General features: G+C 51.1%; 1 long non-coding RNA gene across 3 annotated transcripts in view; it reads right to left on the bottom strand.

The window, feature by feature from the left end:
• Positions 1–591: 591 nt before the first annotated feature.
• The window catches only part of LOC149126818 (uncharacterized), a 58403-nt gene continuing 40512 nt past the window's right edge, over positions 592–18482 (bottom strand). The window contains exons 3-4 of one of the 3 annotated variants that reach the window (XR_016234274.1): positions 2501–2744; positions 592–1006 (exon numbers count right to left, since the gene is read on the bottom strand). This is a non-coding gene — a long non-coding RNA (uncharacterized LOC149126818). Of the gene's footprint in view, positions 1007–2500; positions 2745–5182; positions 5459–18482 lie in introns of those variants that run through there. The other 2 variants (XR_016234273.1, XR_016234272.1) reach the window with 2 other exon arrangements.

Consider the following 18482-nt stretch of genomic DNA (forward strand, 5'->3'; position numbering starts at 1 on the left):
TATGAGAGAAAAGGCTGTCCCTCCACATCCATGGGGGATGGGCTCTGAGTCCCTCCCCTCCTCCCAGACACCACCACGCTCAGACTCTCAAGTCCCGTCCATAAAACGACGGTCTGCACAGAACGACGCATGTCCTCCTGTATCCTTTAAATCAGCCCCAGATTTCTCATACCTGATCCCATGTAAACGCCATGTAGATAGGTGTTACTCTGTTGTTTAGGGAGTGATGACAAGAAAACAAAGCCCCTGCCTGCTCAGCAGAGCTGCAGGGTTTTTTTTTCCTATATTCCACCTGCAGTTGGTTGCATTCATTACATACAGACCCTGTCCACACAGAGGGCTGACTGTACAGAAAGGGCATTTTAGGAGGGTTGGCTACACAGTAACACTCAAGCAAAGCTCCAGTGGTCAGCTCATCACCCACCACCCTAACCCATGCAAAGTCTCCTAGCCTCCAACCATCGTGGGATCTTCCCCACACCCCGGGCACAAGCTTGCTTCTCTCTCTTTCTCTCTCAGATTATTCTTTTTTTAATTTAAGACCTTTAACTTATTATTTTTTAAGAGTTATTTATTTATTTGAATGTCAGAGTTACACAGAGAGAGGTAGAGAGGTCTTCCATCTGCTGGTTCACTCCCCGGTTGGCTGCAACGGCCGGAGCTGTGCCAATCCAAAGCCAGGAGCCAGGAGCTTCCTCCGGGTCTCCCATGCAGGTGCAGGGGCCCAAGGACCTTGGGCCATCTTCCACTGCTTTCCCAGGCCATAGCAGAGAACTGGATGGGAAGTGGAGCAGCCAGGTCTCGAACGGGTGCCCATATGGGATGCCGGCGCTTCAGGCCAGGGCGTTAACCCGCTGTGCAAACAGCGCCAGCCCCTCAGCCTCTTCTCTGCAGGGCCATGTATCTTTCCCTTCTTCTCGCAGTCCTGCCTCCTCACATCCATCCTTCGTTCATTTGTATTTATCGAGCAGCAACGAGACAGCAGACAGTGCTCTAGGGACTGGAGCTACAGCAGGGAACAAAGCAAAGCCCCATCTTTCTATATGGTACCCTCCAGCCAGTGAGGCAGGAAACAGATAAATACATCATACATGGCTACTAGATAGTGAGCAGTGGTGTGAGGAGAAACAAGGCTGAAATAGAATAGCAGACTTGGGACGGGGAGACTTCAGATAGGGCAGTGGCTCTCAAGCAGGTGAGCATTTGGTTAATAAACATTTGATTAGTAAACATCTTTTTGCTATGGATTTGCACAAAAGCACAATTCAATATACTGTACTGAAAGAGTGAGTCTGGTGACTACGTCTGGGTTGAATTCCAGTTCTTTTTTTTTTTTTTTTTTTTTTTTTTTTTTTTTTGACAGGCAGAGTAAACAGTGAGAGAGAGAGAGAGAGAAAGGTCTTCCTTTGCCGTTGGTTCACCCTCCAATGGCCGCCGCGGCCGGCGCGCTGCGGCCGGCGCACCGCGCTGATCCGATGGCAGGAGCCAGGAGCCAGGTGCTTTTCCTGGTCTCCCATGGGGTGCAGGGCCCAAGCACCTGGGCCGTCCTCCACTGCACTCCCTGGCCACAGCAGAGAGCTGGCCTGGAAGAGGGGCAACCGGGACAGAATCCGGCGCCCCGACCGGGACTAGAACCCGGTGTGCCGGCGCCGCTAGGCGGAGGATTAGCCTAGTGAGCCGCGGCGCGGGCCGAATTCCAGTTCTGCCACTTACTGGCAATCACTTGACTGCTCCAGTCTCCGTTGGCTTATCCGGAAGTGGGAACTCAGTCTGCTTTGTGGGGTTATAGGAGGGATTAGGCGAGATGGTAGGTGCAAACACACTATACGGTGTCAGGCACGTGGGGGCTCTGCACGTGGTAGCCATGGCAACAGCAACGGTGAGGAAGACAGTAAGAACTGTAATGTGCAGGTGCTACCTAGACGTAGTCTGGGCTCTCAGTCCCACACCAGACACGGTTTTGAAAAAAAAGGTGGGACTGGGGCTGGCGCTATAGTGTAGCAGGTAAAACCTACAGTGCTGGCATCTTATATGGGTGCTGGTCTGAGTCCCAGCTGCTCCATTTCCAGTCCAGCTCCCTGCTGATGTGCCTGAGAGGGCAGCAGAAGATGGCCCAAGTGCTTGGGTCCTTGCATCCACTTGAAGACTTGGAAGAAGCTCCTGGCTCCTGGCTTTGGATTATCCCAGCTCTGGTCATTGCAGCCATTTGGGGAGTGAAACAGCGGATGGAAGATCTCTTTCTCTCTCTGCCTCTGACTCTGCCTTTCAAATAAACAACAACAAAAAAATCTTTAAAAAGTGGGGGGAGGATTGGAGAGGAACATGTGACCTTTCACTTTAAGAAGTTAAAATATATATGCAAAAGAACCCCACTTGGAACACACCGTTATGGATACAGGATAGGGAAAACTCCATCTCTGTTCCCCTTCCACCCACCTCAGTTCCTCACAGCCTCAAAATCACAGACATTGGAAGATCTTAAAGACCCAGTATCACTCACCCACTTCATAGACGTGGAAGATGAGGCTGTGAGAGCTTCCTTGGTAGACTGTGTGGACTGGGCCTGCCTGTTGCTGCTGGGCTTGGTGGTGAGAAAGCATCAGGGTGGAGGGCTCCCCTGGGTGCAGGGCTTCCGAGAGCGGGGAGCTGGGAGACGAGTGCACTCGGGACACACTTGGGGGGGGGGGTCCCCATGTGCTTCATGTTTATGTGCTTGCTTCGTTCTTTATCCTTTTCTCCCCCTGCTAAAACACAAGGGCATCAGAGTGCAGAAGTCAGGATGAAAACTCACTCCCTGCCTGAGTGCCCCCACCCGAGACAGAAATCCCCCCACGATGAAAACACAAAGGCTCTTCAACATAGCAGTGACTTATTTTCATTATTACCTTTATGGGTAACAACAAAAATATTTTTAAAGTGGATAGACAGCAACAGTAAACAAGTACTTTCCTATTCATTTTAGACTCTTTCCAATGTATTAGCAAACTCTTTAAGATTTTTATTTATTTGAAAAGCGGAGAGAGATCTTCCTGCCAATGGTTCACTCATCAAATGGCCACAACAGCCAGGGCTGGGCCAGGCAGAAGCCAGGAGCCTGGAACTCCATCCAGATCTCTCAGGTGGGTGGCAGGGGCCCAAGCACTTGAGTCGTCTTCTGCTGCCTTCTTATGTACATCAGCAAGAAGCTGGATCAGAAGCAGAGCAGCTGAGACCAGAACAGGGGCTCTGATACGGGATGCTGGCATTGCACGGCACAACTTAACCACTGGGCCACAACACTGGCCAGGAATGCTTTCTTAATTACGAACATTCTGCTGTTAATTGCCTTATCAGTGGGAACTATTGTCTCATTCCATTTCAAAGACTTGGACTAGGTAAAATCAACACTGAAAGGGACAGAACTAGTTTGTAAGGGTCTTGGAACAAAACACAGACACTCACTGTCTTATGATGGGGTGATGTCCCCATGAGCCTGTGGTCAGGTGAAAATCTGCTAGGAGGAAAACACATTGAACGCACCTGACCTCCCGCGCATCCTGGCTCATCAGCACAGTGCCCTGCGGAGCATGGGGGTTTCCCCACAGTCAGACTGCTCGCTGCTCTCCCCGCCACTGCCCAGCATCATGGGAAAGGATTGGGCCACAAGCTGTAGCCCAGAAAAGACCCACGTTTAACACTCCAAGGATGGTTTCTACAGAATGTGTACTGCACCACAGTTAAGTTGAACAGTCCTATGCTGGAGACCATCTGCGTGCACACAGGTGACCTGATGATGGAATGGGCACCACAGAGCCAAGATTGCTAATCCAGGTTCACAGGGACAGAGACCATACAACGTTTGACATCACACCAAAAGAGGAAGGGAGGACAGAAATCAGAGAGTAGCAATGCCAGAGGCGGTCCACATAACAGAGAGCTCAGGAGGAGGGGTCAGCACGAATTTGCAAATCGTGCAAAGCAATCCCTTGACTTGGTACCTGACCCCAAGGGGGTGGCTTCCCGCCTGGCAGGCTCTGGGTAAAGAACACCTGGGCTTGAGACATTTGGGCAGGGGATTAACCCTGCTGGGAGCTCCAGCCCTTACTCTCTGCAGCTCTCATTGTTTGCTTTTAATCCTACAAAGAACTGTGGTGGGGGATGAAAAGCAGTGTCAACATTCAATAAATCACAGAGGTTTTGTCATTTAAAAATATATATACCCAGGAAATCCTTTTTACTAGGGAAAACTGAACCTTTCTATGAAATGGGCCATGGAGATCATTCCCTAAACAATTCAGCAAGAAACCAGAACAACAAGACAGTCACTAACAGGGAGAACCTACTAAGTATTGTCTGGCTTTGCACACTGTCCATTCATTTGGCAAATCACCACTATCCCTCTGGACAGTTCTATTGGTCTTCTCCATGTCTGCCCATGCAGACACAATCCTTTCACTCTCCATGGCCGAAAGTCTGGTCCATCGCAAAGTTCAGCTACCGAGAGGCCTGCGGCAGTAACAGGAGGCTAGCAGCACTGCATTCGCACTTGCGACTGCCAGGCTTTGGGAGAGGCTCCAGGAGACAAGATGAAGTTACTTCACCAGCCCTGGAGAAGAGCGGCTAATCAGAACAGTTCCAAAGCATCTCTTCCAAGCTAAATAATAAATGCTCCTGTTGGCAGTGCCCTCACTCTGATTTACGCAGGGAAGAATGACAAAATCGAGTCTCCCATCCTGGCAAAAGCAGTACTGCCCGTGACCCCAGCTATACTCAAGCAATTGGTTTCTACACATGACAAATCACTCAAAGGTCAGTGGAAACTCTGCTTTAAAATCTCAGTAAAGAAAGAACAGCCCTCCGCCTAAGAGAAGCCCGCAAGATTAATGCTGGTCCCGCTCCGCAGGGAGAAGTCAACACCAGCCGGAGACAGATCTGTCAGAGGCAATGAAGGCGATGGGGAGAGGTCGCAGATAAGTTCATTCAGTGCAGAGTTTGAAATATGACCTACAGGTGCACACAGCGATGCAGGAGTACTGCATTTTACACACGCTAAATGCCCCAGAATGCACGTGGCCTGGCCAAAGGGTATAATTTTTCTTCGCCTTCTCAATTTGTCCAGATCCCTGTTGCAGGTCACACAATTGATAAAGCATCAAATAGAAAAATGATATTCATTTTTAAAAGATTTTATTTATTTATTTGAAAGTCAGTTTCATAGAGAGAGAAGGAGAGGTGGAGGCAGAGAGAGAGACGTCTTCCATCTGCTGGTTCACTCCCAAGATGGCCACAACAGCCAGAGCAGAGCCGATCCGAAGCCAGGAGCAGGAGCTTGTTCCGGGTCTCCCACACGGGTGCAGGGGCCCAAGGACTTGGGCCATCTTCTACTGCTTTCCCAGGCCATAGCAGAGAGCTGGATTGGAAGAGGAGCAGCTGGCACTTGAACTGGTGCATCACAGTGCCAGCCCCAAGACCCATGTTCCTAAGAAAATCAACTCAAGAAGTCAACTTCATGTTTGTAGAGGTTTAAATAGACCAAGGGCATGCTATTTCCACATAATGCATAATATACTGAGTGCATCACATTGAAGCTAGTGAGCAATGTCAGTTCAAGTTCGGTGGACACGCTGGACAGCACAGGGGCCCAGCTTCTCCACTGTGGAAGGCAAAAATGTCTAACATGATAGCAAGATGGCTTGCAAGGAGAACAAAAATTCAAGATACATGAAGGTGGTTTCACTCCAATGATGTCACACCAACGTAGCTGATTTTTAAGTTTTTTCAGACACTGGATTGAATTAACTTGAGAATTCAAAGCCACAAATAATCTAATAGAAGTCGGATTCGAATCATAAGTCATCTAAATTCAAGCAGCACTTAACCTCCTTCCCCAAACTCTCCTGTCCTGATCCATGCAGGAGGGCTCAGGCTCTGCCTTCACCTGCCCCTGGCCATCTCTGCAGGGGGCGAGCACAAAGCGATCTGAAAACACAAAGTGAGAAGAGCGAGAGGGCAAAGGTCACCACAAGCAAAGTCCAGCGGCTCTGGCAGCCATGGGTCAGTCTGGGTCCTCAGCCTTTGAACGTGAGAACCAGATAATCCGCGGCAAATCCACTGGGAGCAGCCAGGTTCAGGGGGTCAAGGTCTACCACATGGCTAGTGCATTCGAATCCAGGGCTGCCGACCCCTCCCCCGAAGCTCTAAAGAAAGGTGCCGGGTTTAAAAATCTAAAGCAAAGCAGACCAGCCCGAAACTGGGAACAGATCATTTCAAACCATGAGTCAGCTCTGACCCCCAGCTGAATTTCATCAGCACAGACCACGTAAATCTGGACTGTCCAAAGGAGCAGTAAGCAAAAATTCCATCTCAAATTTATGATTTCAGCCTGAAAAGTCTTTAAAAACCAATCAAGGGAAAATGGCTTTATATTGGAAAGGAGGGGCATCCCAGCTCATTTAGGTAAAGGGGCAGCTAAAAACAAAGAGCGGGGTGTTTTCAACCCGAATGTTTATCAGAAAGTGAGAAAAGAGAAACGCTCCAGAATACAGTGGTTTCCAGATCTGGGAGAGAAAGTAGAATTAGGAGAGTTTCAGACAATCTTTACTCATTTTAAACTACGAGTTATAACTGTGTGTGTGTGTACAGAGAGCACTTGAAAGAAACAGAAATCAAGAAAAGCAGAGAGAAACATGCTTTTACCCATTTCTCATTTCCTTTTCCATTTCTGTTTCTCTCTCAATCTTGCTGACCGCTACTTCTGCTTCTCGCAGACGGCTGTAAGCTGGAAATAATGAACTTTTGGCCAGCTCACTAGGCTAATCCTCCGCCTTGCGGCGCTGGCACCCCGGGGTTCTAGTCCCGGTCGGGGTGCAGGATTCTGTCCCGGTTGCCCCTCTTCCAGGCCAGCTCTCTGCTGTGGCCAGGGAGTACAGTGGAGGATGACCCAAGTACTTGGGCCCTGCACCCCATGGGAGACCAGGATAAGTACCTGGCTCCTGTCATCGGATCAGCGCGGTGCACCGGCTGCAGCAGCCATTGGAGGGTGAACCAACGGCAAAGGAAGACCTTTCTGTCTCTCTCTCTCACTGTCCACTCTGCCTGTCAAAAAAAAAAAAAAAAAGGAAATAATGAACTTTTATCATGGGTTTTGATAGTCTGATTTTTTTTTTAAAGAATCCTATACTTCTGGGGCCAGTGTTGTGGTGTAGCATCCTATATGGGCACTAGTTCTAGTCCCAGCTGCTCCACTTCCAATCCAGCTCCCTGCTAATGCACCTGGGAAAGCAGCAGAAGATGGCCCAAGTGCTTGGAGCCCTGTACCCACATGGGAGACCTGAAAGTAGCTCCTAGCTGCTGGATTTGAACCTATCCAGTTTCAGCTGCTTCAGCCATCTGGGGAGTGAACCAGCAACTGCAAAACCTCTCTCCAATTCTGCCTTCCAAATAAATAAATCAATCTTTAAAAATAAGAATCCTACACTTCATGATTTTTTTCTCCCTGGGGTTCCAGTAACCCTTCCTGGAAAATTATTCCCCACCCTCCATTCTGCCATGGACACATCCTGAAATCCCCAGGCAGACAAAATTCACTTCCCTCCCTTAGAGAAGAACAAGATGTTAAGTATTACAGCTTCAGCAGTTTGTCTATATGAACAGCCATTTTGATTTCTCCAAAACTCATTTCAGCTCAAGTCATCCTAACCTTAGCAGGCCCACCGCCCACATGTCGGCCCTTGAGCCAGAAAGGAAAGACACACTCCACTGTGCCCCTGGTGACAGCAACCCACACTTGCAGGGTAGCCAAGGTCACCCCTGCTAGGAGACAGGTGCTGAGACAGGGAAGCTTGGGGGCGTAATCCATAGAGGGCCAGCATCACACGTCCAAGTTGAAAGACAACCCTGTCCTGAAGCACAGAGGTCTTTTTTTTTTTTTTCCTACTTCCCTTTTCTTGACTGTGGCTTAGTATATATAAATTTTCCCAAAGCATGTCCTTGTCGGACAGTGTGCTTCAAGAATTCGCTTTGGAAATGTGTCTGGGTGCATGGGTGTGTAGCTACTCATATTAAAATCTATATATGCTGGGATTTGGTAGTAGTTAAAACACCATTTGGCATGCCCACATCCCACACTGGGGGCCTGAGTTTCAGGTCCAGCTCTGCTCCCCATTCTACCTTCCTGATAGTGCACACCTTGGGAGGTGACAGGTAATGGCTCAAGTCTCCCATGTGGGAGCGCCAGATCGACTGGCTTGGTCTTGGATTCAGCCTGGACACACCTCAGCTGTTGAGAAGACTTAAGAGAGCGAACCACAGATGGGAGATATCTCCCTCTCTCTGTCTCCCCTCTTCCACCTTTCAAATAAAGAACATAAACAAAATTTTATAAACTAAATCTATGCATTCTGTTTTCAAAGTCTGCAATGAGAGGGTGCAGTGTTTGCCACAGGAAGTTATACTGCTGCGCTGTGTGTCTTCTCATGACCACATGAGGCTCCAGCAAGCAAGTTCCAATACAAAAATTCAGCAAAAGGGAAGATTACTAATCCCTGGAGAAAGCCTCGAGCTGATGTCATATTGGTGTATTAGAATGGCCTTACATAACAACTCTCAAGTCTCAGTGACTGGGTCCAACAGGTTTAGTCCTTATTCAAGTCCCATTGTAGCAGATAGGGAGCTCCCTTCCAGCAGGTAATGCAGGGATCTAACCCCTTCCACCTTGCACGGCCATTGTCTTTTTTTGTTTGTTTTTGTTTTTTTGACAGGCAGAGTAAACAGTGAGAGAGAGAGAGACAGAGAGAAAGGTCTTCCTTTGCCATTGGTTCACCCTCCAGCCGCCGCGGCTGGTGTGCTGCGGCAGGCGCACCATGCTGATCCGAAGCCAGGAGCCAGGTGCTTCTCCTGGTCTCCCATGCAGGTGCAGGACCCAAGGACCTGGGCCATCCTCCACTGCACTCCCGGGCCACAGCAGAGAGCTGGCCTGGAAGTGGGGCAACCAGGACAGAATCCGGTGCCCCAACTACGACTAGAACCCGGGATGCCGGCACCACAGACAGAGGATTAGCCTAGTGAGCCGCGGCGCCGGCCAGGCCATTGTCTTAAACATATGGACTTCAAAAAGAGTTGTTAGAGCTGGGGAGGAGAGAGTGTGGGCCACTGTACACTGGGTTCCAAGCCAGGCCTAGCAGCCATTCACGGCTCTGCCCTTCTCATTTCATTGGCCAAACCCCAGCTGTACAGCTCCAGCCTAATCACCTTGGAATTTGGGAAATGCAGTCTTTCCACGTGACAGGAGGAGAAACCTGGTTGATATTTAGCCTCTGTCAAAAGTGATGCTTCCTTTGTATTTAAAAATCATTAAGCTTTGAGTGTGTTAAATAGGTAAAGAAAAGAAAAAGGTGAACAAGACCTCTGCTGCTCTAACATAATCAGACCTATGGTTGGGCTCAATGTCCCCAGTGGGGTCTGAATCAAGTTGGAAGCACCCAATTTGTAGACTTAAAAGTTAGTTTTCATTCCAAAAACATGTGGAAGACACAGCTTGGCAGCTTAACCAAAGAGCATGCCAAGAAATGAGGTGGCTGATGCCACACTAAGATGACGAGGACTCGGGGTGCAGCAGCCATGGGGTCCTTGCTGAGAAAGAAGGGACAAGCCAGTGCAGAGAGCTGTTCTCTCATGAAATTAGGGCCCTGGAGGGATTTAGGGTTATCCAGGCATGTGGGGCTCCAGGACCATTCTTGGTGGAGGGGCTGGGGGGACCCAACCCAGAGCAAATCAGACTACGTACCTGTGCGTCCTGTCCTCCCCACCTCAGCCAGCGCCGCCATCGGCCACTCAACAACACAGGCCAGTCCCCTCCCTTCTCCTTGTTTATCTATTTATTAATTTGAGAGAGAGAGAGAGAGAGAGACAGAGAGAGACAGTCCCCACCTGCTGTTTTACACACAATGGCTGAGGCTCGGCCTGGCTGGAGCTAGGAACCTAATCCAAGTCTCTCATGTGCGTGATCGGATCCCAGTCACTGGAGCCAGCACCTCCCGGGATGTGCACTGGCAGGGAGCTAGCATCAGCAGCTGGAGCAGGGAATGGAACCCAGCACTGCAAAGTGGGGTGCAGACATCTTTACCGCTAAGCTAAGTGCCTACCGCCTGTCCCCGCCTTGCTGATTCACCTCCTGCCTCTCTTCCCAAGCCTCCCACTCTGCCTCACTGCCATTGCCAGGCCCAGGCTTGGCCCTGGCTGCTGAACTTCCAGCCTCATCCCCTTCCACGCGCTGGTCTCGCCCCATGGCGGCTATGCGTCCCACAGCAGGCAGAGCACTCTCTAAAGCAGAAGGCTTACCCTGACAGTTCCCTGCTTACGATCTCACAATGGCTCCCACTGGTTTCAGAGCCGAGTTTAGAATTTTTGGCGTGACCAACAAGGCCTCCCATTGGCTGGGGTCTAGGTTGGTCCCCAGCCTCACTTCTCACTGCTGCCCCTTCTTCTCCCCATCTCTCACAGCCAAACAGCGCCCCTTGTGGTTCCCAGAGGGTCACACATCCCCTCATCTCCTGGGACAAGTTCAGGCTCCTCCCTGTGCTCTAAACTTCTGCCCTCTTGGGTTCACTGCTGGCCCAACAAGACCCTCTTCTTGTCTCCAATGGGATGTTGCTGATCAGAGGGGAATTATTTGGACATGGTGTCTCATGTTGAAGTGAGAATCTGACCAGACTTAGCATCAGGGCCCCAGGACATTTGCTTAGGAAGGATTTGTGCCCAAGTGTTGTTAAATTAGAAGGACTATGCCTCCCATCATCACGTCTGTCTAGGGGGCCTGACAGTCTCCAGGGTGACTCCTAAGGTCTGTGATGCTCTTGAGGGTCATGCGGGGCCCAGTATCCCTGTAGGGAGACTGCACTGAGGTGAGGGGACCCATGGCCACCATGTCCTTGTCCCTCTGCCCATGGATCTGGCTCATCTCGGGCCTCTCTCCTGTGAAGTCATCAGGAGCCACAGCACAGGGGGAGCTGAGGACGCTGGCGTGGCAGAGTTGGCCTGTTCTGAGAAAGCTTGAGGATGGGAGTTCAGGTACCTCACAGGGAAGACTGCAGTGTCCCCAGGGGAGAAGGCACTGGCACCAAGAAGGTGCAGTGAGGATCTCTGTGCCCTGGAGGGGTGGGAGTCCCTCCCCTGCCAGGAAAGGGAGAAGGTCCTGCCGTCGGATGGTGGGCTTCCAGGGAACTGCTGGAAGAACCCAGAGATGGGTGCGGAACCCTGCCTGGGGCTCTCTGGAAAGCCTACCCCAGGCACCCTGAGTGGGCGGGAGCAGCCCTCATCCCAGAGCCCTGGGGAAGGCGGGGTGTCCCTCCAACCAGAGCGGACCCTGCAGAAGGTGGTGAGGCTCGGGGTGTCTTCACAGGACCCTGCAGGTGGAGGAAGTGACCACAAAAGAGGCAGCGAGTGTGAGAGGTGGCCTCAAGAAACAGAAGTTAAGCGGGGAAATCAAAATGCCCTGGGGCCATCACCTGCACCACTTGCACCCGGGAGCCATGCAGTGGGTCCAGGACCTCCCAGGGGAAGGGGCCCCAGAGGGATCCTTCACAGACCCCACTCCCATCTGAGCTAGTGTTGGGCACCTGCCCCCTCTCCAGGGTAGGCAGGGATGACACCTGCTACACCTCCTCTCCACTCTCTTCCTCTCCCTGGAGACCAGGCCACCTGGAGATGGGAGGCGAGTGTGGGATGGGAGAGGAGAGCCGACGCCGCGGCTCAGTAGGCTAATCCTCCGCCTTGCGGCGCCGACACACCGGGTTCTAGTCCCGGTCGGGGCACCGGATTCTGTCCCGGTTGCCCCTCTTCCAGGCCAGCTCTCTGCTGTGGCCAGGGAGTGCAGTGGAGGATGGCCCAGGTGCTTGGGCCCTGCACAACATGGGAGACCAGGAGAAGCACCTGGCTCCTGCCATCGGATCAGTGCGGTGCGCAGGTCGCAGCGCACCGGCTGCGGCGGCCATTGGAGGGTGAACCAACGGCAACAGGAAGATCTTTCTCTCTGTCTCTCTCTCTCACTGTCCACTCTGCCTGTCAAAAAAAAAAAATAAATAAATAAAAAGATGGAAGAGGAAGGAATGGAGGAGCAGCCCTCCGCTGCTTACAGAACTTAGAAGTACTTCATGAATCTTGAAGCGCTTTATAAGTGCAAGGTTGCTTGGGGCAGTCATTTGGACCAGCAGTTAAGAGTTCCCTGAACACCCACGTTGCATATTGGAGTACCTGGATTTGGTTCCCCACTCCAGCCCCCAATTCCAGCCTCCTACCAGTGTAGATCTGAGAGGCAGCAGGTAATGGGTCAAGGAGCTGCATTCCTGCCACCCACATAGGCCTGAATCAGGTTCTTAGCGCATGGATTCAGTTTAGCCTAACTGAGTCCTCCCTCCCTCTCTCTCCCTCTCTCTCCCTCTGTCTCTCTCTCCCTCCCTCACTTTCCAATTTTATAAGTTTCTAAAAAAGGGAACGCAAGATTTCTGTCATCATCATCACTGTGCCGAGGGGTCTGCTCTGTGCTGGGAGGTTCCTGGGGACAAGGCCAGTGGCAGCAGCAGCAACCGTCAGTGACGACCATGTACATGCCACAGGCTCACTGCTGAGTGCACAGTACAATGCATCTTCCACAGCCTCTTCACATCTCATTTTCCTTATTTTTAAAAAAGATGTATCTGCCTGAAAAGCAGAGTGGCAGAGAGACAGCTCTCCCATCCACTGGTTCACTCCTGAAATGCCTGCAACAGCTGGGGCTGGGCCAGGCCAAAGCAAGGAGCCAGGAACTCCATCCAGGTCTCCCAAGCAAGTGGCAGGGACCCAAGTACTTGGACCATCGTCCACCCATTGCCTTTCCGGATGCATTAGCAGGGAGCGGGATTGGAAACAGAATAGCTGGGACTCAAAATGGAGATCTAAAATGGGATGTGGGCACCCCGAGAGGCAATTAATCTGTTGTGCCACAACACTCATCCCTCATTTTCTTTAATTTTAAATGGAACTTATAACACTTTCCTCTCCAGTTGTTCTGAAAATTGTATAACAGCTTACACAAGGTCATACAACCAATGGGTGAAACACTCAGGGCTCAAACCCACGTCTTCTGATTGCAAAATGAGTGAACTTAACCACGGTGTGTTTTTCCCGTTGGTGTGACTTTATAAGCCAGGGGCAGTTTCTGCCCACAGGAGACTCTTTTACACTTGGGTGTTGTCCTATTTCCCTGTAGATTCTTCACCCGTGCAGACTTACAAACACCTTTTAGAAAAGTGAGAGCAGGTGGCATCTCGGGGGTTGGACTGGCTGATGCGGGGCCTATTCCTGGCTGATGCATCTGGCATTCCCTGACATGACGACTGCACGTTTTTAATCCACGGTTCTGTTGTGCCCCACAGGTTCCTGGTGCACAAAGGCAGGGCTCTGTCTGAGCTTCAGGCTGCTCCTCTGCTGTATTTATGGAAACACTGTTGCAAAGGAGTCTTCAGGGAGGTTCATCTTGGCCAGAGAGGGAAATGTGAACATAAACCGAAGAGTGTGATCAAGTGTTCCCAGGACTGCAGACTAACAGCGAGTGTGTTCAGGGAAGTGGACAAGCAGGGGCACGTGCCTTGTTCAAGTCCCAGTTCAAATCTCTCCGCTTCTGGAGGCTGGCGTCAGGGCCAGGCTGGCCAGCCTCCTGGCCGAGGACACCACGGTTGGAGCCTCGGTTTCCTTTAGCCACAGGCCTGATGCAGTGACTCGAGGGTGGTGAGTTACGCTCTAAAAGACTGAAGAATTGGTGACTGGATTTGTGCAACACCCAGGTGCCCCAGACTCTTACACCCTTCAAGGAAATCACCCTCAATGGTCACGAAAAAGAGGCCAACTCAAGTCCCAGAAAACCGGGTCTCTCCACCCTGGAGGCCAGGCATCGGGTTTTGTGAAGCTCCCAAACAAGAAAAAAAAAATTGTTTATCAGAGAAAATCATCTGAGATTTGTAGCTGTGCCCTAAGTGAAGACATTTTAATTATACAGAAACATTTAGGTCCTTGTTGCCTTAAAATACTCCATTCCAGAAGACAGTATGGGATTTACGAGTTTCATAACCAAAAGGCCCATGAAAGTGTTATTCTGAATCTAATAAAAAAAAGTCTCTCCTCTGTCTCTAGAGAGACAGAAACACTATAGGCAGCTTTTGAAGGGAACAGCTCCTCCCTATACTGGTGTTTATTAGGAAGAAGGGGGAAAAAAAGCAAGCAAGGGGCAGATGCTTGGCTTAGTGGCTTAGACACCAGCTGGGATGCTCACCTCCCAACCCACTGCCTGGCTCTGCTCTCAGTTCCAACCTCCTGCCAATGTGCACCCTGGAAGGTAGACAGGTGATGGCCCTGTTGGGTCCTCGCCACCCACGTGGGAGATCGGGAGAAATCCCCCGCTGCTGGCTTCAGCAAGGTGCAGCCCCAGCCACTGTAGGCATTAGGGGAGTGAACAAGCAGCTGTGAGTCAGAGGAACAGACACGGTGTAATCACATCTGCTGGTTCACTCCCAGATGCCTACAGAGAGAGCACTCTGGTCCACAAACGAATGAATGGAAGGAAGATGGCAGGAAACCAGGAAGCTTAGCTAGAGGCTGGCTTTGCAAACCACCAGCTATCTGCTCTGTTCAGATCATACAAGTCCACCAAGTCCAGTTCCCTCGTCTACTTGGGAAATGGCAGAAAAAATCCACCCCTGAGGAATGCAAACCCTTATGAAGGCTTTAAAGTAAATATTCATCTAAAAACTTCCTAATGCCTCCAACGCTTGGAGAACTCACTCAATCGGGTGGCTGGTTATCCCTGATACAAAGACAGGGACTTCATGACAAACTACTCATCATGAGTAATAAAAAGAGGAAAGAAATGAAGGTACACACTGCTCTAATTGTCACTATTTTCTCTTGGAAATAATATCCCTCAACATGGTGTTACAAATCAGGAATCCCAGTTGTAGCAAGAGTTTAAAAATCAAACCCCTACACTCAAAGTTAGCGCCTCCTTGCATTCAACTATGCAACGTGACTCAGCGCCATCTAGCACAGCAGCTTACTTGTTTCTTTTCTTACTATCTCACATCTTGAGATCTGCATTTTCTCAGTAGTACTGTTACTCTGAGGCACCCACAGAGCTTGTGTTTAAAAAAGAAAGGAAGGAAGGGGAGGGGAGGGGAGGGGAGGGGAGGGGAGAGGAGGGGAAGAGGGAGAGAGGAGTATAGGAGTCTCTGGATTTAGCAGGATGGCATGTTCCTTCTGTTTTCCAGCTCTACCAATTAGCTCTAGCACGCGGTTTCTCTTGGCAGCTCTCAGCTTCCCGTCACAGATGGTATGGAAAAGTCTGGCTGCTGGCTTTCTGGCTCTTTCCTCTTCCCTCTCTCCACAGCTAATTTAAGAAAGTCTACAGGCTACCAGGACAACTGTTGGCCCTGTCTCATTTCCCCTGCCCTGGCTGTCTGCAGCCACCCATATCCACATCTACTCCCAGTCCCCTCCAGCACCGAAACCTGACCTGGTACAACGGGAAGCCAGTCGGTATCTTCAGCCACATTGAGCCAGTAGGCTAAGGAATTAGGCTACACCCGCCCCCCAGATGCAGATCCAGTGAAACACATATACTTCTGGGTTCCTGCAAGCTCCAGCTGCCCCTGGGTATATCCAAGTCCAAGATCTGGTCAACCAGGTAAGACAGGCAATGCTACGTAGCAGGCCCTGTTGGTCCAGTTTAGATCCACTCATGAACCTGGGCTACCACTTCTCGCGGCTTAGTTCCCCAGGGGGTCAGCCCCTCTCCCACCTTGGACAGCCTCAGTGTCTGCAATGCATGCCCACATCCCGGCTCTCCCCTACTCACCCTGCCCAGGGCCATTCATTTCTCCATGCCTATTGGTAAGCAGGCAGGACCTGAAAGCCCATATGTGGACCCAAGTATGATTCCAGGGCCTGCACAAGCCAGCACCTAACCCACCCACTCACTTCTCCACTTAGGTAATGGGACAGGAGCTCCTGCTGATGGCTGATGTGACAGAACCCCACGGCTACCAGGATAGAGTGGGGCACCCTGTGGTTTGCTAGGGATCCAAAATTAACAGCTGCAATTGGGCCACAACTAGAACATTCTCAGGTCAAAGAAGACGTTAACAAATATAGCTCTGACCCAGCACTCCACTACTTACTGATTTCTGATGCCTCCCTACTGCCTGCAGAATAGCTTGACCCACATATCCCATACAGGCCAGATCCACAAGGCTTATCCAGCTTCATTTCCCAGCACACCTTGGCATGGGCCCTTCCTTTGACCACCCAGGGATTAGTGCCATATGTCCTTGGACATATCAGGAACTTCGGCAGTTCTGGGCTCTTGTCCATCCCCTTGTACACCCCAAATCCTGTTCCTGCACCTTGGTACAGTGCATTGTAATCAGATGCTTATCTGCCTGACTGTCCACTGGGTTTTTGACATTTCATGTCGCCTCTTGTTTATCATTAATTTTGCTAGCATCCAGCACAGTAGTTGGAACACTGTAGGCTTTAATGGATATTTGCTGAACAGATGTCGATTCAGAGAGTTGAGGACCCACATCAAAGATGCAGGCTCAGAGGATTAGCCACAGCCAGGGATAGACAAAGGAAGCAAGGGTTGGGGAAGTCCTAATGAGGCCAGAGTCGCTTTTGGCTGCAGAGACCACAGAAGGCTGCAGCAAAGCAAAAACATTTGCCCTGTGCTCTGCAGCATGAGGATTCCAGCCAGTGCGGGTGGAGGGAGCTCCAGTACAACTACCTGCGCGAAAGCAGAGAATGTGCAGCAGTGGGCACAGGCCACAGGGAAGGTGGGGCAGAATGGGTGCCGCAAAGACCATGCGGGCCAGACCGTGGCAGGAGGCAACACCAGGTCCAGCACCAGGGATGTATCTGGACAGTAGTAAATCATGGGCATCTGTCTACACTGGACTGGCGTTGGAGTGATGTAATGATTCAGGCCTTGGCCAGCAAAGTTATTAGTGTGAGGTTGCTAATGTGCCAGTTGCGAGGGCTGAGCTCACCGACTCGGGGGTGAATTACATGTCCTGGGTGGATGAGGAAAGCCCCTCCGCCTATCATTCATGAGCATACCCTAGACAGGACCGACTGCTATGATTACACTTAGGGGCGGCACACAGACTCCCTCTGAGAGTCAAGCAAAATGGTTCAGAAGCTGAAAGACACCAGCAACAGCTCTTCCGCACAGGTCCTGGCTACAGGCGCAGCCAAAGCCAAAGGTGGTTGGGATGATGTGCTCGAGTCAGTCCCCAGCGTTGGGTAAAGGCAGGGCTCAGGGCCAGGGTGGAGTCCACACAACCGCAGGGTCCCCAGGCCTGGGCTTTCAAAGGCCCCTCTTCCTGGGCTCCAGGCTCCTGCCCTGTCTGAGTCTGGGTGCAGTGACTTCCAGGACAGGGTGAATCAGGGCTCACTGTGCTAAAAGCACCCACAAACAGGACAAGGCCACACTACGGTTCTAACTCCACCCCTTCCACCACCCTCCACTTCCTCTCTTCCCTCCGTTCAGTCTCAAGTGTGATTGTCATCGTACAGCTCCAAAAAACACCTTCCCGAGTGATTTCTTTCTCCTGGCCCTTAGCATCCAGAGAAGGGCCCCCATCACACCTCTCAGCCGTGGCTGCACCTGGCCACCTGTTTCAAGCACTCCTTTCCCTGAGGGACTGCGGGACTGCACGCCCCCTGCAGGCCAGGGCTGGGACCACTTGTTTTCTGCCCCTCCCCACCCCCACCCACCTCCCAGCCCCGCCCCAGCTCCCAACCAGCACTGCTCTGGCTCTGTGGGCAGGGAGGGGTGCGGGCAGAGGGTTTTGGTTTTCGGTGACAAAGCTCTGTGAGAGGAACACCTGACGTCAATGCTTTGGGGTAAGGGGCAAAATCAGCCCCACTGTGTGCAGCCCTTGGCAGGGAGGGCAATCCACTCCAACCATTATCCCAGGCTGTTTGGAGAGCCTTGGCAGCAGCCAGATGGGTATGATGGGAACAGAGTGTTAGGGCTGAAGACCAAATATCCCAGAAAATGTCATCCACGAAGGCCTTTGCATGAAAAAAAGGAAAAAAAATCAGCCAAATGGCTTTTCCATCTTAAAAAAGAAAATCCTAGCAGAGGATTAAGAACGAGGATGCAGTCTTAAGCAGGGAAGTATTTTGTTTACTTCCTCCTGGCTACTTTCTGCAATTATTACCTTTCTCCCTTTAACAAAAAGCCTCGCCAAATGATAGGATGATTGTCTCCCCATGGCCTCCTACAGCCCTGTAGAGGTAGAACTCTCTCCAGGAAGCTCATGGGGCCACAGGTAGCAGGTGCCCCAAGGACTGTGTGGAGGCCCCCTCACCAGCTCCCCAGAATACAGCACTTGGAACATCACAGCCCCGTGTGCTCTGAGGCCCCTGGGCTGTGCGAGGCAACAGAACTGTTATTGAATATTATCTTTTCTATT

Source organism: Oryctolagus cuniculus, chromosome 5 (assembly GCF_051225735.1).
Source record: "Oryctolagus cuniculus isolate XC-2025 breed Fujian yellow rabbit chromosome 5, ASM5122573v1, whole genome shotgun sequence".
NCBI classification, from domain to species: Eukaryota; Metazoa; Chordata; class Mammalia; order Lagomorpha; family Leporidae; genus Oryctolagus; species Oryctolagus cuniculus.